The sequence below is a fragment of the Ovis canadensis genome, chromosome 3 (assembly GCF_042477335.2).
Source record: "Ovis canadensis isolate MfBH-ARS-UI-01 breed Bighorn chromosome 3, ARS-UI_OviCan_v2, whole genome shotgun sequence".
NCBI classification, from domain to species: Eukaryota; Metazoa; Chordata; class Mammalia; order Artiodactyla; family Bovidae; genus Ovis; species Ovis canadensis.
Window position 1 is genome coordinate 58,601,536 of NC_091247.1, and position 26,784 is coordinate 58,628,319.

Sequence of the window (26,784 nt, forward strand, 5' to 3'; positions counted from 1 at the left end):
AGCATAATCAAGCATAATCTGTGCATTTGTAAGAATTTTGACAGCCAACAAAGCCTAGGGATGTTTTCAGTTTTTAGAACAAGATCTGCTTTTAGTTTATGATCAGAAAAATAACTTACCAGAGCCACAAAACTAATAAGCCATGGAGCTGGGATTCAAACCAAGATCTAGCCAAGTTCAAAGCCAATGCTCCTGCCAAAAATTAAAACTATTTAAGAATTAAAACTATTTAAAACAAACCACAGCCTTGTCTAGCTCAATGAAACTATGAGCCATGCCGTGTAGAGCCACCCAAGATGATGGGTCATGGCAGAGAGTTCTGACAAAACATGGTCCACTGGAGAAGGGAATGGCAAACCACTTCAGTATTCTAGCCTTTAGAATCTCATGAACAGTATGAAAAGGCAAAAAGATAGGACACTGAAAGATGAGCTCCCCAGATTGGTAGGTGCCCAATATGCTACTGGAGAAGTGTGGAGAAATAACTCCAGAAAGAATGAAGAGACAAAGCCAAAGCAAGAACAATGCCCAGTTGTGGATGTGACGTGATGGAAGTAAAGTCCGATGCTGTAAAGAGCAATATCACATAGGAACATAGAACGCTAGGTCCATGAATCAAGGCAAATTGAAAGTGGTCAAACAGGAGGTGGCAAGAGTGAATACTGACATTTTAGGAATCAGTGAACTAAAATGGACTGAAATGGGTGAATTTAACTCAGATGACCATTATATCTACTAATGTGGGCAAGAATCCCATAGAAGAAATGGAGTAGCCATCATAGTCAACAAAAGAGTCTGAAATTCGGTACGTGGATGCAATCTCAAAAATGACAGAATGATCTCTGTTCGTTTCCAAGGCAAACCATTCAATATCACAGTAATCCAAGTCTATGCCCTGACCAGTAATGCTGAAGAAGCTGAAATCGAATGGTTCTATGAAGACCTATAAAACCTTCTAGAACTAACACCCAAAAAAGATATCCTCTTCATTATAGGGGACTGGAATGCAAAAGTAGAAAGTCAAGAAATACCTGGAGCAACAGGCACAATTGGCCTTGGAGTACAAAATGAAGCAAGGCAAGGGCTAACAGAGTTTTGCCAAGAGAACGCACTGGTCATAGCAAATACTCTCATCCGACAACACAAGAGAAGGCTCTACACATGGACATCACCAAATGGTCAACACCAAAATCAGATTCATTATATTTTTTGCAGCCAAAGATGGAGAAGCTCTATATAGTCAGCAAAAACAAGACCAAGAGCTGACTGTGGCTCAGGTCATGAACTCTTTATTGCCAAATTCAGACTTAAATTGAAGAAAGTAGGGAAAACCACTAGACCATTCAGATATGACCTAAATCAAATCCCTTATGATTATACAGTGGAAGTGACAAATAGTTTCAAGGGATTAAATCTGATAGAGTGCCTGAAGAACTACGGACATTGTATAGGAGGCAGTGATCAAGACCATCCTCAAGAAAAAGAAATGCAAAAAAGCAAAATGATTGTCTGAGGAGGCCTTACAGATAGCTGTGAAAAGAAGAGAAGCGAAAGGCAAAGGAGAAAAGGAAAGGTATAACCATCTGAATGCAGAGTTCCAAAGAATAGCAAGGAGAGATAAGAAAGCCTTCCTCAGTGATCAGTGCAAAGAAATAGAGGAAAACAACAGAATGGGAAAGACTAGAGATCACTTCAAGAAAATTAGAGGGACCAAGGGAACATTTCATGCAAAGATGAGTACAATAAAGGACAGAAATGGTATGGACCTAACAGAAGCACTAAGAAGAGGCAGCAAGAATATACAGGAGAACTGTACAAAAAAATCTTCATAACCCAGATAACCGTGATGGTGTGATCACTCACCTAGAGCCAGACAACCTGGAATTCGAAGTCAAGTGGGCGTTAGAGAGGTATGCAGGTCAAGAAACAACAATTAGAACTGGACATGGAACAACAGACAGATTCCAAATTGGGAAAGGAGTACGTCAAGGCTGTATATTGTTCCCCTGTTTATTTAATTTATATGTAGAGTACATCATGCAAAATGCTGGAATGGATGAAGCACAAGCTGGAATAAAGATTGCTGGGACAAACATCAATAACCTCCGATATGCAAATGACATGACCGTTATGGCAGAAAGTGAATAAGAACTAAAGGACCTCTTGATGAATGTGAAAGAGGAGAGTGAAAAATTGGCTTAAAACTCAACATTCAGAAAGCTAAGATCATGGCATCCAGTCCCATCACTTCATGGCAAATAGACGGGGAAACAGTGGAAAGAGTGACAGACATTTCTTTGGAGGGGGGGGGCTCCATAATCACTGTAGATGGTGACTGCAGCCATGAAATTAAAAGATTCTTGCTCCTTGGAAGAAAAGTTATGACCAACATAGACAGCATATTAAAAAGCAAGACATTAGTTTGCCAACAAAGTTCTATCTAGTCAAAGCTATGGTTTTTCCAGTGGTCATATATGGATATGAAAGCTGGACTATAAAGAAAGCTGAGTGCTGAAGAATTGATGCTTTTGAACTGTGGTGTTGGAGAAGACTCTTGAGAGTCCCTTGGACTGCAAGGAGATCCAACCAGTTCATCCTAAAGGAAATCAGTCCTGAATATTCATTGGAAGGACTGATGCTGAAGCTGAAACTCTAATACTTTGGCCACCTGATTTGAAGAACTGACTCACTGGAAAAGACCCTGATGCTGGGTCCTCCATCAGCCTTTCTCCTGAAGGCAGGAGAAGGGGATGACAGAGGATGAGATGGTTGGATGGCATCACCGACTCAGTGGACATGAGTTTGAGTTGGTACTACAGGGAGGCCTGGCAAGCTGCAGTCCATGGGGTCACAAAGAGTTGGACATGACTGTGTGACTGAACTGACTGATAGTTGCTGAAAACAAAATAGATGACAAGAGGCAATAGTCAAGGGGAAGCAAGTAGAATATTTTACAGGAAAACATGTGACAGTTCAGGAAGAGTTGATGTGAAAGACAACATGGGGCCCCGGGCTTATCTAGAAAACTGCTGAATATGGAAAGGACAAAATGAGGAGCAGTGTAACCATGAAAAGTGTATGGGGAACAGTCATTTGTCACAGTAAAATGATTACCTCAGTGCCTGCTGTCCACTCTCCTACCCAAGGTGGGTGTCTGGTCCTTTCCTAGGGGACTTTGAGTCCTGCAGGAGATTTGTGTAAGCCTGACAAATTTTGTTGCTCTGACAACTCAAGGTGTGATGTCTTGCAGGGACTAGAAGTTGTGGTACACTATATATATATGGCCTCCCAGGTGGTGCTAGTGGTTAAGAAACTGCCTGCCAGTGCACGAGACAAAAGAGACTTGGGTTTGATCCCTGAGTCAGGAAGATGCCTTGGAGGAGGGCATGGTAACCCTCTCCAGTATTCTTGTCTGGAGAATACCATGGACAGAGGAGCCTGGTGGGCTATAGTCCATGGGGTCTCAGAGAGTCGAACACGACTGAAGTGACTTAGCACGCATGCACATACGTGGCTAACACGTAAAGAATCCCTGGTGGCTTAGATGGTAAATAATCCTCCTGCAATGCAGGAGCCTGAGTTCAATCCCTGGGTCAGGAAGATCCCCTGGAGAAAAGTTGTAGTACATTATAAGATGATTAAAGCCACACTGGGCTTCCCTAGTGGCTCAGTTGGTAAAAAATCTGCCTGCAATGCATGAGACCTGGGTTTGATCCCTTGGTTGGGAAGATCCCTTGGAGAAGGGAACAGCTACCCACTCCAGTATTCTGGCCTGGAGAATCCCATGGACTGTATAGTCCAAGGGATTGCAAAGAGTCGACCATGACTGAGCAACTTTCCCTTAACTTTACTTCAAAGCCACACCACTGCCTCCCTCCTCTCCTTCCCCCTCCTGCCCTCAATCTCCCCAGCAAGAGTGAAACATATCAAGGATGCCATGTTCTTGGCAAGAGCGCTCAGAAGGGCTTTGCATTCATATTGCAGTTCTGCCATGTTCCACCGAACACTAGTGGTGGGACTTTGAGCAAAAGAGTCCTTGTGCATTACAAAAACTCTCAACCTCACCTCTTATTTTGGTCATTGATGAGATTATCAGTTCCATGCCAGTCTATACGGTGTAGCCCGATAGGATCTAAGCCATATGTCTCTTGATTTCTGTCCTGAGGTTTTTCTGACATGCCTTGCAGTATGGCTACAGGACTCATCTCAGCTCTCAGCTTTTATACTTGGAAGTACAAAACTTCATGTGCTATGGGGCAAACACTGACCAGCGGAACGGGGGTTGGAGGTAGCTAATGTACAGATTTGCCTTCTGTCTTCCCAGATGGAAAATTCTCAAACAATCCCATGGGATCAAACAACCAGTCTTTCATAATGCTCGTCCATAATACACATTCTTGTGTTGGTTTCATTTCCTTCCCTTTTCACTCCCTCCCTCCCTCATTCCTGTCCCTGGGGTCATTTTCTCTATTAAGCTACTCACCCAAAAGCTTTTGTTTTAGGCTTTGCTTTAGGGAAAGCATAGATTATTTAATCTCTCTGTTCCTCAGGTCATCATCTGTAAAACAGGTAATTTGTTGTTGTTCAGTCGATCAGTCTTGTCTGACTCTTTGCAACCCTATGGACTACAGCACACCAGGCTTCCCTGTCCTTCACTGTCTCTGGGAGTTTACCCAAACTCATGTCCATTGAGTCGATGATGCCATCCAACCATCTCATTCTCTGTTGCCCCCTTCTCCTGCCTTCAATGTTTCCCAGCAAATAGGGAATATTTGTGTCAATTTCACAAGGTTTGTATAAACGTAAATTAATCCATGAGAAGCAGGTAAGGGACTGCTTTTTACACAAGTGCACTGTGTTCCAGCTATCACTGTTGTTGAATAAAAGGGAGTGTCTCTGTATATAAGGAGAACCCAACTTGTCCCTAGCTTTGAGAAGAATTGATCACACCTTTTCTTTCTTCCATAAACTTTCAACTAGATGCTTATATGTTAGTCTACTAAAAGGAAACAAAGGAGAGAAGGATCTAGAGGTGCTCTGTCTAGAAAACTGGCACTGATGAAGTCAAAGACAAAAATATTGGGGAATTTTCCCTCCGAAGTTAATAATCTGGGGATTATCAAAATCCAGCAGAATTTATTTAAAGTCACATATGCGTGTGACTCTGAGATGTCTTCTGTGGGTGGGAAATTTTCAAGTGGGATATATGGTTAGTATTTGTGTGTGTGTGTGTGTGCCTGTGCACGCTTAATTGCTCAGCTGTTCCGATTCCTTGCAACCCCATGGACTGTAGCCCACCAGGCTCCTCTGTCCATAGCATTTCCCAGGCAAGAATACTGAAGTGGGTTGCGATTCCCTACTCCAGGGGATCTTCCTGACCCAGGGATCGAACCTCCATCTCCTGCATTGGCAGGTGGGTTCATTACCACTTGAGCCACCAGTATTTACAGTTGTTTTAAGGTATAGGTTTGCAAGTCAGCCCTCTATGAATGAATGTGTCCACTTCCTACTATGCCTGCTCTTTGATTAGCTGCCACAGGTGGTCAGCAGTGTTGTGAACTATGGAACCATGGAGAACTGTCCCGACTTCCCCATGAGGGAACAAAATTATGAATGTCAGAGTCAGCCTTAGCTCTTCTTTTTTTAATTTTAAGACCACTGTTTCATTTATTTATTTGGCTCTTGGGGTCTTACTGCAGCACATGGGATCTTTTCTTTTGGAGGACAGACTCTCTAGTTGTGGCTCACGGGCTTGGTCGGTCAATGGCATGTGGGATCTTAGTTCCCCAACTAAGGATTGAACCCAAGTCCCCTGCATTCATTGCAAGGTGGATTCTTAACCACTGGACCATTAAGAAAGAACTTGCACTGACTTTTCACTCCCTTTCATAGGCCACTCCAGATGAAATCTCCATATTCCACAGACTGTCTTCCCTAGGATGTCTTCCATAGCCGACCTCCTCTTTCCATTCGCCTTTACTTCCCCTTACACTTCAGAATGTCTTCAAACCATTTCCTTGGAACACCTTTCCTCTGTTCTCTATCCATCTAGTTCAGAACCATTCTTAAATCTGTGGCTCTTTCTCTCTCCAGGAAGCTACCTTATATCCTTGTCTCTGGCATGTTGACTAATGGTTTCAATCACTAGGAAAAAATCTCTTTGGAAGCTGCTCTCTGCCCTGAAATACACTATTTTTCCTCTCCTGAGGCTGGCTCAAGCTCAGTGTCGTCCACTAAGCCACACGCAGCTGCCTCAATCCATGCTGACAATCCCCTTCTCTCAGCCCCCACCCTATGTCATACCTCTGGACCACTGACACATGCTTAAACATTTAGTAATACATTTTTATGTATATGAACTATTTTTTGTCTCAGTTTGCTTGGTAGAGAGAACTTCAAAGTTGTGATGGGGGAGGAGGAGCCCAGGCAGAAGCCAGTGATTTCCTTGCATTGAGGAGATAGAGCTCAAAGCATTGAAGACCAAAGAGTTTAAATTTGTAGGACAGAGTATCAGGAAGGAGAGAACTTCACAGAGACACTACTCTGAAAATTTTTAGAGTGTACCCTTTGAGTATTGATCAGCATACGTATGCAATGAAAGTATGCAAATCCAGGTAAAGAATAACCCATAAAGATTAGCAGTAACAGTGACTGGCATTCACACAGGCTAAGAAGAGTGCCTTTTTCCACCAACCATACTGAAAAGTTTCATGACATACAGATCAGTGGGCAGAGTACAAAGAAGCATGTTGCCTCAAAGGGGAATAGCTAACTCCAAACAGTGATGCTATGGTCTCATCTGACAAATCAGGAAAGCAAGCCCCAAAGGTATTAGATTGCCTCCATGTAACTTAATCACATCCAAGAACAAATCTCAGGAGTATTTGTAGGCAGACTTGCCCTGGTTGTTTAGGGATTAAGAATCCACTGCCAATGCAGGAGACACAGGCTTGATCCCTGGTCCAGGGAGATTCCATATATCACAGAGCAACCAACCCATGGGCCACAACTACTGAGCCTAAAGCCTATGCTCTGCAATAAGAAAAGCCACTTCAATGAGAAGCCTATGCACAGCAACAAAGTGCAGCCAAAAATAAATAAAAATTACAAAAGAATATTCTTTGGTATCAAAAATATCCATCTGGGGAAAGGGGTTGGGAGGAGAGTTAAATAAGCAGAGCACAGGGGATTTTCAGGGCAGTGAAAATACTCTGTATGATATTATAGTGATTGATATAATGCTATTTCACTTTTGTTTAAATCCATAGAATGTACAATGTCAAGAGTGAACTCTAAGGTAAACTATGCACTTTGGGTTACTATGATACATCAGTGGAGGTTCATTCTTGGTAAATTTGCCACTTTGGTGAGTGATGTTGAAAATGGGAGAAGCTATGCATGTGCGGAGTCAAAAGTCTCTGTATCTCAGTTTTATTGTAAATCTAAAACTTCCCTTAAAAAATTGTCTTTAAAATAAAACCATCTCCCAACAAGGTGAAATTTACAATGCCTGGCACTCAACCAAAGATTACCAGACATGCAAGGAACCAGGAAAACATATTCCATAAGGAGGAGAAAAAAACCAATCAATCAAAAATGAACCAGAACCGACAGAGCTGTTAAAATAAAGCAGTCAACTAAATTAAAACAGCTATTCTAACTGTATTCCATATGTTCAAAAAGTTAAGTAGAGACATGAAGATGGAAAATCTTCCAAATTGACTTTATAGAGATGAAAGCTACAATGTCTAGGATAAAAAAAAAACCCTGGATATGATTAATTGCAGATTAGACATTACTTTAAAAAGGATTAGTGAACAATCCAGTGCTGGAAACCATCCAATGAAATACACAGGAAAAAGTGAGTTTTAAAAAGCAAAAGGAAAGTGCACCAATAACCTAGGAGACAACTTCAAGCCGAATACACATGCAGTTAGAGGCCCCAGATGAGGTAGAAGAGAAACTAAATAAGGGAGTTCAAAAATATTACAAGAAATAATGGCCAAACGTTTTTCAAATTTTATAACCATAAACCCACAGATCCAAGATCCTTAATGAACCTCCAAAACAAAAGCTATAAATAAAATTATATCAAAACACATTACAATCAAATTGTTCAAAGTCAATAATAAAGAGAAAAATCTTAGAAGAAGCCAGAGGAAAAAGCTACCTTACAGAGGGGCACATATAAGGAAGACATTCATTGTCTTGTTGAAAATAATGTGAGATGACAGTGGAAAAATATCATTCAGTTCAGTTCAGTTCAGTCACTCAGTCATGTCCGACTCTTTGCGACACCATGAATTCCAGCACGCCATGCCTCCCTGTCCATCACCAACTCCTGGAGTTCACTCAAACTCACGTCCATCGAGTCAGTGATGCCATCCAGCCATCTCATCCTCTGTCGTCCCCTTCTCCTCCTGCCCCAAATCCCTCCCAGCATCAGAGTCTTTTCCAATGAGTCAACTCTTCACATGAGGTGGCCAAAGTACTGGAGTTTCCTTCCAAAGAACACCCAGGGCTGATCTCCTTTAGAATGGACTGGTTGGATCTCCTTGCAGTCCAAGGGACTCTCAAGAGTCTTCTCCAACACCACTGTTCAAAAGCATCAATTCTTTAGCGCTCAGCTTTCTTCACAGTCCATACATGACCACTGAAAAAAACATAGCCTTGACTAGATGGACTTTTGTTGACAAAGTAATGTCTCTGCTTTTTAATATGCTATCTAGGTTTAATATGCTAACTTTCCTTCCAAGGAGTAAGTGTCTTTTAATTTCATGGCTGCAGTCACCATCTGCAGTGATTTGGAGCCCCCCAAAATAAAGTCTGACACCGTTTCCACTGTTGTGTCAACACCAAAATCAGATTGATTATATTCTTTGCAGCCAAAGATGGAGAAGCTCTATACAGTCAGCAAAAACAAGACCAGGAGCTGACTGTGGCTCAGATCATGAACTCCTTATTGCCAAATTCAGACTTAAACTGAAGAAAGTAGGGAAAACCACTAGATCATTCAGGTATGACCTAAATCAAATCCCTTATGATTATACAGTGGAAGTGAGAAATAGATTTCAGGGACTAGATCTGATAGATAGAGTGCCTGATGAACTATGGACTGAGGTTCGTGACATTGTACAGGAGACAGAGATCAAGACCAGCCCCATGGAAAAGAAATGTGAAAAAGCAAAATGGCTGTCTGGGGAGGCCTTACAAATAGCTGTGAAAAGAAGAGAAGCGAAAAGCAAAGGAGAAAAGGAAAGATATAAGCATCTGAATGCAGAGTTCCAAAGAATAGCAAGAAGAGATAAGAAAGCCTTCCTCAGCGACCAATGCAAAGAAATAGAGGAAAAGAACAGAATGGGAAAGACTAGAGATCTCTTCAAGAAAATTAGAGAGACCAAGGGAACATTTCATGCAAAGATGGGCCCGATAAAGGACAGAAATGGTATGGACTTAACAGAAGCAGAAGATATTAAGAAGAGGTGGCAAGAATACACAGAAGAACTGTACAAAAAAAGATCTTCACGACCAAGATAATCATGATGGTGTGATCACTCGCCTAGAGCCAGACATCCTGGAATGTGAAGTCAAATGGGCCTTAGAAAGCATCACTACGAACAAAAATATCATTAAAGAAATGTAAAAAGCAACAACAATCCTGTCAGCCCAGAATTTTTTAAATTAATTTTTATTGGTGTAGAGCTGCTTTATAATGTTGTGTTAGTTTCTGCTGTACTGTAAAGTGAATCAGCTATACATATACATATATGCACTCTTTTTTGGATTTCCTTCACATTTAGGTCACCACAGAGGAGAGTCTCCACTGAGGAGAGTTCCATATGCTATACAGTGGGTTCTCATTAGTTACATCGTAGTATATATACGTTCATCCCAATCTCCCAATTCATCCCACTTCGCTTTTCCCCCATTGGAGTCTATGTGTTTGTTCTCTGTGTCCACATTTCTATTTCTGCTTTGCAAATATATTCCCAATTATATCATTTTTCTAGATTCCACAAATAAGCAATACTATACGATATTTGTTTTTCTCTTTCTGATTTACTTCAAATCTTATGACAGTCTCTAGGTTCATCCACACCTCTGCAAATGGCACAATTGCATTCCTTTTTATGGATGAGTAATGGTCCACTGAACCTAGAATTTTTACTCAGTAAAAATACGTTTCAAAAATTAAGGACGTAGAGATAGACAGCAGGTTAATGGCTGTCAGGGTCTGAGGAGGAGGGGAAAATGAGGAGTGACTACTAACGGGTATGGACTTGTGGGAGCTGATGAAATTTTCTGGAGTTAGATAATGGGAACAGTTGCACAATTTTGCAAATATACTAAAAGCCACTGAATTATACACTTTAAATAGTGAATTTTATGGTATTGAAATTACATTTCAATTTTTTTTAAACTAAAAAAAAGAAAAATCATATACTTTTTTTTAGACATACAAGAGACGAAAGAATTTATCATGAGCCAAAATTCATTTCGAAAAATGTTAAAGAAAATCTTATGAGCAGAAGGAAAATGATACCAGATGGAGATACAGATCCACACAAAGGAATAAAGAGCACTGTAAATGGTAACTATGTGATAAGTATGTGACTTTTTCTAATCTAAATCTCTTTAAAAGATGACTGCTTTTTAAACTGAAAATGATGATGAAATAATAATAAGAATCATTATGGAGTTCACAACATTTGTAAGTAAAATAAATATAAAACAACAATAGCATAAAGAGAGGGAGGTGGCATCACAACCTATACAAACGCACACAGTGTGAGTGTGAGCCAACACCTTCACACACTGCTGATGAGAATGTAAGATGGAACGCCCACTTCAGAAAAACCTTTTGGCTTTTTTTTTTTTTAAGTTAAACATATACCAACCCTACCACCAGCCGTTCCACTGTAGCTATTTTCCCAAGAGGAAAGAAAGTGTACCTGTGTGTTTAGTCACTCAGTTGTGCCTGACTCTTTACGCCCCCATGGACTGTAGCTGGCCAGGTTCTTCTGTCCATGGAGATTCTCCAGGCAAGGATACTCGAGTGGGTTGCCATGCCCTCCTCCAGGGGATTTTCCCCACCCAGGGAGGGAACCCAGGTCTCCCGCATTGTAGGCGGATTCTTTACCATCTGAGCTACGAGGGAAGCCAAAAGAAAGCATATATCCGTGCAAAGACCTGTACATTAATGTGTATAGCAGCTTTATTTGTGATAGTCATGTGTTCACTCATCTAAGACTCACAACCTTACAGTATCCTATCAGGTAGATTCTCTCATTAACCCCATTTTCCAAAGTGTTGTTAGGAATGGGGGAGGGAAATGTTGGGCTGCCCACTCAAAATTGTCCACCACATGGACTTACAATAGCACTTGACTCAAATTATATACACACACACACATATATAATTGTATTTCATATACTTTATATATTATCTCATTTTATATTTACATTTATATTATAATTATGCTATTTAATATATCTTAATTTATATATTATAATAATAGCACCTGTCTCAAAGTGGGTTGTTGCTGCTGCTAAGTCACTTCAGTAGTGTCCAGCTTTTTGCGAACCCATGGACTATAGCCCGTCAGGCTCCTCTGTCCATGGGATTCTGCAGGCAAGAATACTGGAGCGGGTTCCCATGCCCTCCCTCCAGGACATCTTCCTATTCCAGGATTAAACCCATAGCTCTTATGTCTCCAGCATTGGCAGGCAGGTTCTTTACACCTGGGAAGCCCCAAAGTGGGTTGGGAAGTTCACTTTAATGATACATATAATGTACATATGTGGTGACTAGCATGTTGTATGTACTCAATAATGTGATTGATGACAATGATGATTTTACAGTAGGGCAATAATAGTCCCAAAATCATGTTCAGTTCAGTTCAGTCGCTCAGTTGTGTCTGACTCTTTGTGACACCATGAATCGCAGCATGCCAGGGCTCCCTGTCCATCACCAACTCCTGGAGTTCACTCAAACTCACGTCCATCGAGTCAGTGATGCCATCCAGCCATCTCATCCTCTGTCGTCCCTTTCTCCTCCTGCCCCCAATCCCTCCCAGCATCAAAGTCTTTTCCAATGAGTCAACTCTTTGCATGAGGTGGCCAAAGTATTGGAGTTTCAGCTTTAGCATTATTCCTTCCAAAGAAATCCCAGGGCTGATCTCCTTCAGAATGGACTGGTTGGATCTCCTTGCAGTCCAAGGGACTCTCAAGAGTCTTCTCCAACACCATAGTTCAAAAGCATCAATTCTTCGGCGCTCAGCCTTCTTCACAATCCAACTCTCACATCCATACATGACCACTGGAAAAACCATAGCCTTGACTAGACGGACCTTAGTCGGCAAAGTAATGTCTCTGCTTTTGACTATGCTATCTATGTAGACAGAGGGTATAATTGAGAGAATTTTGGATGCACAGGATGTTTCATCATGTATTTTTGTTGTTCAGTCACTCAGTTGTGTCTGACTCTTTGCAGCCCCATGGACTGCAGCACGTCAGGCTTCCCTGTCCTTCATCATCTCCCGGAATTTGCTCAAACTCATGTCCATTGAGTTGGTGATGCTATCCAACCATCTCATCCGCTGTCATCCCCTTTTCCTCCTGCCTTCAATCTTTCCCAGCATCAGGGTCTTTCCTAATGAGCCAACTCTTTACGTCAGATGGCCCAAGAATTGGCGCTTCAGTTTTAGCATCAGTCCTTCTAATGAATATTCAGGGTTGATTTCCTTTAGGATTGACAGACTTGATCTCTTTGCTATCCAAGTGATTCTCAAGAGTCTTCTCCAACACCACAGTTCAAAATCATCAGTTCTTCGGTGCTCAGCCTTCTCTGTGGTCTTTATTTAACTTAGAGAAGTTAACTACAGGGAACTCTTTTTTTCTAAGAAAATTGCCCTAAATTTTAATAAAATATTACTGAATTCTGGTAACAGTGAGTGAGGTTTCATTCCTTTAGCAGACTTCATTCCTTTAGCAAATGGACAAATTGCTTGAAACTAGGTCCAAATTATCTGCCTCAGAGCTTCCAGTCATGAAGTCTGTAATACCTGATAGTAGTATAGTTGTCTGAGCAGAGATATCAGGGTATAAAATTAGAAATCCTGTTTTTTAAAGACAAATCTCCTTTCCCAGAAGGGCAAATTCACCCAGTGGAATACTGACTTTAGCTGGCCTGGGAGAAGCAGGTGACAGCTTATTAGACTGGGCAAGGACATTAACTCTTCACATAATCCTTTTTAAAATTTTAACTTTTGGCTGCACTGTGCAGCATGTGGGATCTTCCCCTGTGCTCAGTCACTAAGTTGTGTTGGACTCTTCGTTGTCCCATGGACTATAGTCCATTAGGCTCCTCTGTCCTGGGATTTTCCAGGAAAGAATACTGGAGTGGGTTGCCATTTCCTCTTCCAGGGGATCGTCTCCACCCAGGGATCGAACCCCCATCTCCCAAGTCTCCTGCATTGGCAGGCGGATTCTCTACCACTGAACCACTAGGAAGCCCTTCCTGAGTTTCCCCACCAGGTATCAAACCCTCAGCCACCTGCAGTGAAAGTGGGGTCTTAACCAGTGGACTGCCAGGGAAGTCCCAGTTCTTCACATATTACAGCAATCAAAACACTGTTTATTGTTGACATCTGATTGCACGAGTAATTCGTGATGTTCAGAGAAAAATAAGAAAACATGACCAAGCAAGAAGAGACTATCATAATCCTAGTCTCATAATTCCCTCTATTAATGCCTTAGTGGAAATCCTTCAGGACCTTTTCTATGTACTTTCAAAGAAACAAAAAATGGGCTAATAGCACAATGTACACTTTTTAGTAAATTGCTTTCTTCACTTGCCAATATATTCTGAAATTTTTTCATTTCAAATTGATGCATTTCTGCAACATTATTAAACTTTGGTATGGATATAAGATAATCTATTTGATTGGTTCCATAATTCTTAACATTTCCAATAATTTGATATTCCAAACAAGGCTTTGCTGAGCATCTTTGATTTTACCCCCTGATTCTACAAATTATCATCACTGATATTTTCCTTAAGATAACTTCTATAGAAGAGGAATTTCTTTGTCAAAGAACATGATTATTTAAAAGATGCTTTCATATGTTTTCCAATAGGCCCTTCAGAGTAGTTGTACTAATTTATTTTTTAAATTAATTTTTATTGGATCGTAGTTGATTTACAATGCTATCTTAGTTTCAGGGGTACAGCAAAGTGGATCAGTCATACATAAACATATATCCACTCTTTTTTAGATTCTTTTCCCATACGGATCATTACAGAGTACTGAGCAGAGCTCCCTGCGCTATACAAGTAGTTCTTATTAGTTATCTGTTCTATATATGTGTGTATATGTAAATCCCAATCTCCCAATTTATCCCCCTTCCCCCAGTTGTACCAATTTACTACTCCACTGTCAGTGCATATGCTGTTACTTTCAACAAGCTCCATAAGAGAAGCGTGTGATAAACTCTTGTATTACTGTCCCTTTTTATCTGTGAGGAGCCAAATACAAGGCAAATGAAATCGCTTTCCTTATCTAGATTGGGACTAGGTTTGGAAGCTCAGAGTAATTAGGCAAAAGGATTTCTCCAAAGTTGTAGAGCTTGAAACATTAGCCAATGGATAAAAATAGAAGTAGGAGAAAAAGAAAAAGCCCACTCAAGGCAAGGTAAAGCAATTAACAGTGTGTTTTTGCTACTGACCTTCTAAAATCGTTCCTGTGTCATGCTAAGTTGCTACAGTGGTGTCCAGCCCTTTGCGATCCTATGGACTGTAGCCTGCCAGGCTCCTCTGTCTGTTAGATTTTCCAAGCAAGAATACTGGAGTGGGTTGCCATTTCCTTCTCCAGGGCATCTTCTTGACCCTGTGATTGAACTCGTCTCCTGTGTCTTCTGCATTGGCAGGTGGATTCTTTACCACTGAGCCACCTGGGAAGCTTGAAGCTAAGGGAATCTGTTTCAATTCAGTGTGGAGTAGAAACGAATGTTCTTGTCTATTCAAGATTCCTTCACCTCCCCAGCTTTTTTCGTTAATAACCTGGTCCTTGTTACGGCACTGGGCAATACTACTCTTCTATCTCTCTGGCCATGGTGACTGGTCCAGAGATGGGCTTACGACCCCAGTCAGAGCAATCAGAATCCTTAGGCAAACATTTTCTAACTGGACTGGTCTTTTCTTCTCTTTTGGTCACTGAAATTTTTAGCTGTACCCCAACACTGTTGGAGGGCATGTTCCCTGCTGGGTACAGAAAGTCTATCTGCAAGAGGAGGTCTTTAGCACAAGTTTTCCTAATGTGAATTAGTGATGAGTTGATTGATTAATTAGAGAACATGAGGTGCCAACCAACTGGCACTGTTATAACCTCATCCAGAACTGGCAAGCAGATAGGAAAAAAAAGTTGGAAGCAACACCAACGGTGATGTCTGAGTGACTTCATGCTTTGTTTATCCCAGCATCAGGTTGTAAAGTTGTTAACAATGTGTGCAGGTCATCCTAGTGATAAAGATGGTAGAGGTAGTAATGAGTCAGTACTCTTGAGTAAGAGCCACGAGTAGCATAGAAATAAAGGACAACTATGAACCTGGAACCTAGAAGGATGTAGATTCATGCAAGGTTAATATTGTTGACCTAGTACCAAATAGGGAAAGGACTACATCAAGGCTGTATATTGTCACGTTACTTATTTAACTTATATGCAGAGTACATCATGAGGAATGCTGGGCTGGATTAAACACAAGCTAGAATCAAGATTGCTGGGAGAAATATCAATAACCTCAGATATGCAGATGACACTACCCTTACAGCAGAAAGCCAAGAACTAAAGAGCCTCTTGATGAAAGTGAAAGAGGAGAGTGAAAAAGTTGGCTTAAAACTCAACATTCAGAAAACTAAGATCATTGCATCCAGTCCCATCACTTCATGGCAAATAGATGGGGAAACAGTGGAAACAGTGACAGGCTTTATTTTGGGGGGCTCCATAATCACTGCAGATGGTGACTGCAGCCATGAAATGAAAAGAAACTTGCTCCTTGGAAGGAAAGTTATGACCAACCTAGACAGCATATTGAAAAGCAGAGACATTACTTTGCCAACAAAGGTCCATCTAGTCAAAGCTATGGTTTTTCCAGTAGTCATTAATGGATGTGAGCTGGACTATAAAGAGCTGAGTGCTGAAGAATTGATGCTTTTGAACTGTGGTGTTGGAGAAGACTCTTGACAGTCCCTTGGACTACAAGGAGATCCAACCAGTCTATCCTAAAGGAAATCAGTCCTGAATATTCATTGGAAGAACTGATGCTGAAACTGAAACTCCAATACTTTGGCCACCTGATATGAAGAACTGACTCATTGGAAAAGACCCTGATGTTGGGAAAGATTGAAAGCAGGAGGAGAAGGGGACAACAGAGGATGAGATGGTTGGATGGCACCATCGACTCAATGGACATGAGTTTGCTGCAGTCCGTGGGGACACAAAGAGTTGAACATGACTGAGCGACTGAACTAAACTGAATATTGTTGATGATAAGTGTTGGAATAAAAGAATATAGGTCATTAAAGGCTATGCTTCTCAGTAAGGAAAGAATCCTATAGCAATCTAAAGAGGTGAAGGAAAATCTGCTTAAATTTAAATCTATCTGATTACCTATGTGAAATGCCATTTTAAAGTAAAAACCAAGACACAATTTTTTACATACTAAACAGCTAATTACAGTACAGTTATAATGTTCCTATTTTATGTCCCAGGAACATAATCTTAAATTGCAACTAGTGAGATTTGGGAAACCTTCAGGGAGAGGTGTTTGCAATGAGTGTTAGAGATTGCTTGACATAGTAATGGAGATGGTATAGAAAAATATCCCAAGCTAAGGACAGTAGCATAAATAAAATACTGGAGAGATCTGTGAATGCAGTGTGCTACCTTTTGTATAAGAAAAATAAACAGTGCATATTATTTACTTGTATGAAAGCTTAAAGGTTCTGTACACTCATAAGGGCTTCCTAGGTGGCCCAGTGATAAAGAATCTGCCTGCCTGAGCAGGAAAGGCCAGTTCAATCCCTGGGTCAGGAAGATCCCTTGGAGGAGAAATTGGCAACCCACTCTAGTATTCTTGCTGGAAAAATCCCATGGACAGTGGATCCTGGCGGGTGATAGTCCATGGGGTTGCAAAGAGTCGGACACAATTTGAGTGCCTGAGCACACACTTACGCATGCATACTCCTAAGAACCTAATATCAGGGGTTGGCTATTGGGAGTCAGGAATGTGATCTGGATGGATGGAGGACAGGGCTGGAGGGAAGACTTGTCAGTGGAACTAGAGTTTAGTTCTATTTGAATGACAGAATTTAGTGAACAGTAGGTTTAAGGTAGTGTTAAATCAAGCAAAATCGTGAATGTTTTGTTACAGGATTTGTAATTCAGTTTCTGGGTGATGGAAACCCACTGTTGCTGCTAAGTCTCTTCAGTTGTGTCCAAGTCTGTGTGACCCCATGGACTGCAGCCTACCAGGCTCCTCCATCCATGGGATTTTCCAGGCAAGAGTACTGGAGTGGGTTGCCATTGCCTTCTCTGTGGAAACTCACTACAGAATTTTAAACATAAAACTAACCTAGGCTTCCCTGGTGACTCAGTGGTAAGAAATCTGCCTGCTAATGCAGTAGACATGGGTTCAATTCCTGGTCCTAGAACCCTGTCACAGGGCAACTAAGCCAGTGAGCCACAATTACTGAGCCTATGCTCTAGAGCCCAGGAGCCACAACTACAGAGCCCACACCCTGCAACTACTGAAGCCCACGCATTCTAGAGCCAGTCCTCTGCAAGAAGAGAAGCCACCACAACGAGAAGCTCAGGCACCACAACTAGAGAGTAGCTTGCACAACAACAAAGACCCACACAGCCAAAAATAAATTTTTTTTTAAAAAAACACTGACCTAATACAGTCTTCATGGAAGGGGTAAGTATTTGCTCTGTAATACCTGAAATGCAAGCAATGTTACACTCTTTTATGTTCCAAAATCAAACCAAATTTGCTTCATTTGTCAGAGTTTGCAAAAAAAAGAAAAAAAAAACAAACCAGTTTTGTTGCAGACAAAAGTGTGCTGGGAGTTCTCCCCACCCTCCCAATTCCATTAGGATCATGTTAGAGGTCTGGGAGCTTACAGATAACCTAAAAAAGAGTCAGCTTCCCTAGTAGCTCAGTTGGTAAAGAATCTGCCTGCAGTGCAGGAGACCGGGGTTCAGTCCCTGGATTGGGAAGATCCCCTGGAGCAGGAAATGGCAAACCACTCCAGTATCCTTGCCTGGAAAATCCCATGGACAAAGGAGCCTGGTGGGCTGCAATCCATGGGGTCACAAGAGTTGGACATGACCTAGTGACTTCACCACCACCACCAAAGAGAAATCACTCAACCTGTGGCCCAGACTTTGCTGTTTCTTCCTATCCTGGAGCAGGACCAGTCACATAATTTGCAGGGCTCAGTGCCAAATGAAAACGCAGAGTCCTTTGTTCAAAAATTGTTGAGAATTTCAAGATGGTGACAGCAGAGCACTGGATCCCAGTGTGGGGCCCTTCTGTGTGTGAGTGCACAGATCTGTCTCAGACCCAAGAAGCTGGCTCTGTCTGAGGGCAGGCAGCCTCACAAGGACTACACTACTTTGCAAAACTAAGCTCCAGGAGTCTCTACTAGAGTAAGATGTGAGGCCAACAGGATTACAGTGGTGCCCAAGGGGTCCATCTCCTGGAATGCTTTCCAAACCTTAGGGTGCATGCAAATCACAAGGTATTGCTAGGATGCAGATTCTAACTCCAGAGTAGGTCTGGGAGTTAGAGAATTTGAGATTCTGCGTTTTTGCAGACTTCCACATGTTGCTGTTTCTTCAGGTCTTGTTTTCCACATTTTGATCCACAAAGTGTTACACCATAACCCTGTGCTGTGTGCTTGGTTGCTCAGTCATATCTGACTCAGCCTTATGGATGGCTCCTCTGTTGATGAGATTTTTCAGGCAAGAATACTGGAGTGCGCTGCCATTTCCTTCTTCAGGAGATCTTCCTGACCCAGAGGTTGAACCCATGTCTCCTGTGTCTACTGCACTGCAGGTGAACTCTTTACCCACTGAGCCATAGGGGAGACTCCATAACCTTAGATGTACACAACCAACCCTCAGACTCTCCTCCTGACTCTCCAAGAATTCATACCTGGTGTCCAATCTTTTATCTCACAAAGCCTCAGCTGCTAAGGGCAGGGAAGGAGGTAAATATCCCCATTCAGTCTATAACCTAGAAGACAAGTAATACTTGAATTTCCTCATCAGGATACCTGGACTGGTCTATTTTATAAAGATAAAGGAAATGTCAGCATGAGGCATGGGAGAAAAAAACATGAAGAAATGAGAGGCAGTTATAATTGCGCAAGAGTTTGATAAGGCCCTGAGGATTAGAATGGAAGCAGACAGGAGAGGCTTTTCAAAGGTCAACCTAGATGGCTGAGGAAGCCAACTAGGAGGAGAGGGAGAGAGAGGAAATGGAGGTAAGTCCAGAGTTTTGAGCCTGGATATGCCTACAATGATAAGGATACCATTAACCCAGGAGGGCAGAAAGGACAGCAGCTCTGAGAAGACGTAAGTTCAGTTCAGTTAATGCTAAGTTTTAGGGGCTGTACATCTGGGCTTTCCAAGTGGCTCAGCAGTAAAGAATCCACCTACCAATGCAAGAGACTTGGGTTCGATCCCTGGGTCAGGAAGATCTCCTGGAGGAGGAAATGGCAAACCACTCCAGTAGTCTTGCCTGGGAAATCCCATGGACAGAGGAACCTTGAGGGCTACAGTCCACAGGATCACAAAAGAGTCGGACACGACTTAGCGACTAAACAACAATATCCTTATATTAGGAGAAATCCTAGGCATCTAAGTAAGTAGAAATCAGAGCAAAATGGTGAAAGAAATATATTGATGAGTATCAAGTAAGTATGGATGTAAAATGCAAAGTTTTTCGAAATAAGAATGTGAGGACACATGTTCACTGAGTGGAAGAAGTCCAAAATAATGGGTGGAGGACCTGTTTTGGTAGTGCAGGGCAGTGCTACTTAGAAGTTCTAGGTGAAATAGAAAGCGTTGCTCTTGAACAGGTATGCAGCATTTTCTTCTCTCACAAACTGTGATATTATCTTTATAAACATAGACTAGTCCAGGTACCCTGATGAGGAAATCTTTCAAAAAATCTTTGAAGCTTCCTGGAAAGCCTATTCAGGCCCTGCCATATCTGCTGTCATTAAATATATTAATAGAATCTAGAATGCTGGAGTTACTTGTCTGCTGCCTTTTATGAGCACTGCCTGTACACAAAATGGTCTTCTGTGTTCTCATTTAATGTGGTACATAAATTTCTTATTTTTTTATTTTAATGGCTAACAACTTTACAGGGAAAAAAATCATATGTATAAAACAGCTTGCTACAGCTTTATGGAAGGTTCTTCTATCCTTATCAGTATGCATACACATGATTAATATGTTTCTTGTGGGACTGGCTGTGAATCATTGGTGTGTAAGTTGTTTAATGACCACAAACTCCATCCTCCCTGTTTATAACACTCTTTGCAGTGCAACCTAGATGTTCTTCCATCAAGATAAGGAATCTATTTCCTCCTATCTTGAATCTCTTCCAGCCTGGTGACTAACTTTGAGTAACAAGAGAATGTAGTTTCTTCTTTCTTTTTTTAATGAAATGAGGCAAGGTTATTATTACAGTTTAAAATCTTGGCTTGCAGGTTCTTCATTGCGGCCTGAGGGCTTAGTTGCCCCAGGCCACATGGGATCTTAGTTCCCAGACCAGGACTCAAGCACACACAGCTCCTGCATTGGAAGGAAGATTCTTTTTTGGGGAAGGCAGATTCTTAGCCACTGGACCACCAGGAAAATGATAAGAGATTTGTGGTTTCTGCTCTTGCCATGTTGCCACCATCCTATAAAGAAGCTTGACCTAGCTTCCCTGCGGCCTACCCTTTACTCAAGGCCAAAATCCAGCCATGTGAGTGAAACTGAGACGTCAGGCCCCAGTTGAGCTGCCAGATGACTGTAGTCACGAGTGTGCCCCCAGGCCAGGCCAGCTAAAACCCCATGCAGCTTAACCCAGCCCAAGTGTGTGAGCAAATAAAAATGGTTGCTTTAAACCACTAAACTTTAGAGAATTCCTGATGGTCTGGTGGTTAGGACTCTCTGTTGTCAGTGTTGAGGTTGTGAGTTCAATCTTTGGCTGGGGAACTAAAATGCTGCAAGTCACAGAGTGTGCCCCCAAACCCAGTAAACTTTAGGTAATTTATATGGAATATAGATAACTGATATAATTTGGTACGTTATATTTGCATTCTAATTTTGGAATCATTATTTGGGGTATAATTTTGTATGTATTTGAACAAGTTGTAAGATATTTTGTATGCTTATACACAATTCTATGGTATTCCTTTACCACTGTTTACTTAACCTTTTCCCAATAATTAGACATTTGGTGTGTATACAGATTTCCATTTTTATGGTTAATACTGTTCCAAGAATCTTTTTACAACTGGTCTCTAATTTTTTTTGCTTGTTATTTTCTTAGGATTTTTTTTTAACCTAAAGTGGAATTAGTGGGTAAAATGATGTAAAGTATAAATTCTCACTACATATTGACTGACTGCTTTTTAAAAGATGGTTATCAATTTACTGTGCAGCCAGCAATATATTCATCTCCCCATACCCAGTTAGCAAACTTTCTAAAAATTTAGCAATTTTGATTGCTTAAGAAACTATTTTGGCCTCACCTCTCATTTTGTGGCATCTTAGTTCCCCAACCAGGGACTGAACCCTGGGGCACGGCAGAGAAACCATTGAGTCCTAACTACTGAACCACCAGGGAATTTCCAGCAATTTTAAAATTAAGATGTAACACATATGCAGCTAAGTATGCAAATCTTAACTATGTATCTTGATTAATATTTACAGATAGAGAGAGCTAGACGAGTTCATGTAATCACCCCCAGATGAAGATTTGGAACATTTCTAGCTCCCCATGTATTTCTCTTGTGGTCCTTTCCAGTCAACCCACCCCCAGAAGTAATCACTACTTTGATTTTCATCACCATAGATTTAGCTAATCTTGAATTTCATATAAATAGAATCATGCATATTGTACTCTCCTATGTCTTCCTTCTTTTGCTCATTATTATATCTGTAAAATTCATTCTTGTTCTTGTTGTATATGGCAGTGGTTCATTCTTGACCATTGGTGATATTATCCTTTGAGAATGCTGCAGATTCCTTATCTAGTCTTCATTTGATGGACAGTTCAGTAACTTCAGTTTGGTGCTATTAAACAAAGTGTTTTAAACTTTTTCACTTATTTTAATATTTCAGTAGTTATATGCTGATACCTTAGAAGTGTTTCAGTACTGATTTCTTCATTTACTGTTGGAGTACAACTGGCGAGGGTCTAGAGAATGAGTCTGAGTGAGTAAGCAGGGCCAGATTATGAAGGACCTTGTGAGAGGCGCGGAGGAGCATGAACTATGTGGCATGGACAGAGGGGAGTCACTGAGGGATCTGAAGCAAGAGAAGAAACTTATCAACCTTGACTGTTAGAAAAATGTCCCTGCCAGTAGGGAGGAGAATGGATGGTGTGAGGGAAAGTCTGAAGGCAGATTTCTAGGCAGAAGACATGGCAATAGCATAGGTAAGAAATGAGCTGGGCCTGAACTAACACAGCAGCAACAGAACTTATTAGGTGTTGATCTTTGAGGCACGAGGAAGTGAGACAAGCTAACTGCTGGATAACTGAAATGGCGGTAGATGCATTGACTAAGGCAAGGAAGGCAGATGGGGAGGAGGACACAGCGTCACAGGAAAGATAATGCGTTAATTTTGGATTTGTTGAATTTGAGATACCTGTGGAACATCCAGGTGGAGAAGACTACTTGTCAACTGGTTATGCAGGTCTAGACGGGCTCCCTGGGTAGCTCAGTTGGTAAAGAATCCCCCTGCAGTGCAGGAGACCCCGGTTGGATTCCTGTGTTGGGAAGACCCCCTGGAGAAGGGAATGGGCTACCCGCTCCAGTGTTCTGGCCGAAAGAATCGGACATGGCTGAGTGACTTTCACTTTCACTTTTCACGTGGGTCTAGAGATCTGGAAGTGGTCCTGCTGGAGGCAGAGATTTGGGAGATCACCAGTGCATAGGAGGAAGAAGAACCTGGAAGATAGACAAGGTTAATTAGAATAGTAGTTGAGGTGGATGGACAGGCATTGAAAAGGAAAGCCAAAGAAGAAGCCCAAGATGAGAGGTCTGAGATAAATGGGAAAAGGTGTGGCTCTCAGAAGTCCAGGGGTTGAAAATTTCAAAAAAGAGGGTATCTCAGAGAGGAAGGTGAGATAAAGACTGCATGGTAACTTCTCGATTTGGAAGTCAGATTGCTGGTGAGCTTGCCATAGCAGTTCCAAAGAAGTGATAGGTGCAGGTGCCAGACTGCAGCAAGCTGAGAAAACCGAGGGCAGTAATTAGACTTTCCTTTTGGAAAATTCAGTGACAGATAAAAAGAAAGATGACATTATCGAGGCCAATGTCACTTTTGTTTTTTGTTTTTTAATTGATAGAGATCTGAGTGCCAAGCACAGACGGGGTGAAGCCATCCCCTCCTGGACTGCTCCGTAGGGACCATGCCGCGGATCCAGCGCCTCTGTTGTCTTCCAAGCCCTCATTTCTGCCTTCTCTAGTTTTAATAGAGAATTTTATATGATTCTTTGTTGTCTCCTCTCTTGGTCTATTAATTATACTTGTTTAAAAATATATTTAAGCATTTTCCTTAGGGTTTGCAATCTACATTTACAGCTGATTCACTCTAATGCTTCACGGGTAGTGCAAGTATTTCATAACAGTATTATCAATGCCTCCCTCCTATTTCTTATAACATTGCTATTACTTATTTCACTAATTCATAAACTACAATAGCTGAAAGCATGGGTTATATTAGTGAATCGTGTAGTGAAAATTTATCATTTGGAGTAATTTTTCTCACAAAGTTATTTGTTATGCTCTACCCAAGTGATGTGAGTCTGAGTGAACTCTGGGAGTTGGTGATGGACAGGGAGGCCTGGCGTGCTGCGATTCATGGGGTTGCAAAGAGTTGGACATGACTGAGCGACTGAAATAAACTGAACCCAAGTGACCTGGTGGTAGAGAATCTGCCTGCCAGTGTAGGAGACACAGGAGACCTGAGTTCAATCCTTGGGTCAGGAAGATGCCCTGGGGAAGGAAATGGCAACCCACTCCAATATTCTCACCTGTAAAATCCCATGGACAGAGGACTATAGTCCATAGGGTCGCAAAGGGTCAGACACGACTGTAGTGACTTAGAACAGCACCATTTCTTATTTTATTAGTGTTGGTGCTTTTAAACATTTGTGGCTTCTAACGTGATGACTTTTAAAGACAAGCTGTGAGATAGAAGAGAAAACTTCAGATCAAGTTTATGATGAAAATTTCGATCTTTTGAAACATCTCATTGTACCTGAGGACCATGAATTCAAGTTGCTCTATTCCTTTGTGTACTGTATCAAACAGCTTACAAAGTAAGCAATGTGTCCCTGCAAATTGCAAAGACATATAACTCCACATCCCAGTCATTTTGACAGTAAAGTGGCTGATTATTCTATGTGGCTATTAGAATCTTGAAACAGAGTAAAACCATTGTTTAAAAAAAGTCACAAACAAATGGTATCTAACTAAACTTAAAAGCTTTTAAACAGCAAAACAAACCATAGACACAATGAAAAAACAACCTATAAACTAGGGAAAAATATTTGCAAATGATGCTACCAATAAGGGATTAATTTAAACATATATATATACAAAGCAGCACATACAGCTTAATGTCAAAACAGAACAAACAAAATAACCCAGGGCAGAAGACCTAAATAGGCATTTCTCCAAGGATGACATACAAATAGCCAACAGTCATATAGAAAGATAATTAACATTGCTAATTATTAGAGAAATGCAAATCAAAACAATTCTCACACCGGTCAGAACTGTTGTGTCCAACTCTTTTATACCCCATGGACTGCAGCACACCTGGCTTCCTAGTCCTTGACTATCTCCCGGCATTTGCTCAAACTCATCACCATTAAGTTGGTGATGCCATCCAACCATCTCGTCCTCTGTAGCTCCCTTCTTCTCTTGCCCTCAGTCTTTCCCAGAGTCAGGATCTTTTCCAATGACTTGGCTCTTCACATCAGAATGGTCCCATCAAAATGTTTATAGGACTTCCGTGGTGGCACAGTGGATAAGAATCTGCCTGTCAATGCAGGAGACCCAGGTTTGATCCCTGATCTGGGAGGACTGCGCACGCAGTAGCAACTAAGTCACAACTACTGAGCCCTTGCTCTGCAGCCTGTGCTCTGCAACAAGAGAAGCCACCACAATGTGAAGCCCGCACGCCACAAGGAAGAGCAGGCCCTGCTTGCTGCCGCTAGAGAAAGCCCAGAGCAGTCAAAAATAAATATGTGTGTGTGTATATATATGTATATATTTTAAAAAGAGAGATTTGCTTTAAAAAAAAAAAAAAAGTCTACAAAGAATTTCCCTGGTGGTCCAGGAAGATTCCACACGCTGCAGGGCAACTAAGCCAGATGCCACAACCACTGAGCCCATGCTCTAGAGCCCACGTGCTGCAACTGCTGAAGCCCACAGGCCCTACAGCCCATACTCCACAACAAGAGAAGCCACTGCAACAAGAAGTTTGTGAACCACAGCTGGAGAGCAGCCCCTGCTCACCCCAACAAAGAGCCAGTGCAGCCAAAAAGTAGTCTACAAATAATAAATGCTAGCGAGGGTGTGGAGAAAAAGGAACACTCCTACACTGTTGGTAGGATGTAAATCGGTACAGCTACAGACAGTACCAAGGGCCCTTAAAAAACTGAAAATAGAGTTACCATATGATCTTGTAATTCCACTTCCATACACATATCCAGAAAAAACTCTAATTTGAAAAGATACATGCACCCTAGTGTTCATTACACCACTATTTACAATAGCTAAGCATGGAAACAACATAAATGTCCATTGACAGATGAATTAATAAAGAAGATATGATACATATATACAATGGAATACTACTCAGCCATAAAAAAGAATCAAATAATGCCATTTGCAGCAGCGTGGATGGACCTAGAATTTATCATATTAAGTGAAGTAAGTCAGACACAGAAAGACAAATACCATATGATATTATTCATATGTGGAATCTAAACAAATGATACAAATCAACTTATTTATGAAACAGAAATAGGCTCACAGACATAGAAAACAAGTTTATGGATACCAAAGTGGGTACTGAATTCGGGATTGACATATACACACTATTATGTATAAAACAGATAAACAAGAACCAACTGTACAACACAGGGAGCTACACTCATTATCTTGTAATAAATAACCTATAATGGAAAAGATTTACATATACACACACACACTCACACGCATGTACACATATATGTATATCTGAATTACTTTGCTGTACACTTGAAAACTAACACAACATTGTAAATTAACTATACTTCAATAAAGATAAGAAAGAAAAGAGTCACAATTGGTAAAAATGCTCAGGAAATGCATTATTTAGTAGCCTTTATTTATTGTCCAGAAAAGGAAAACTCACCCAACAGTATAATCAGTCAACATATTAGTGACATGTAACATTATGCCATGGAAAAGGCAATGGCACCCCACTCCAGTACTCTT

At 41.3% G+C, this 26,784-nt stretch overlaps 1 long non-coding RNA gene across 1 annotated transcript in view; it reads left to right on the plus strand.

Moving 5' to 3' along the window:
- LOC138436883 (uncharacterized) overlaps positions 1-23,784 on the plus strand; it is a 39,536-nt gene extending 15,752 nt beyond the window's left edge. Inside the window, exons 3-4 of the long non-coding RNA XR_011255654.1 lie at positions 10,455-10,591; positions 23,640-23,784. This is a non-coding gene — a long non-coding RNA (uncharacterized lncRNA). The remainder of the gene's footprint in view (positions 1-10,454; positions 10,592-23,639) is intronic.
- The last annotated feature ends 3,000 nt before the right edge of the window (positions 23,785-26,784 follow it).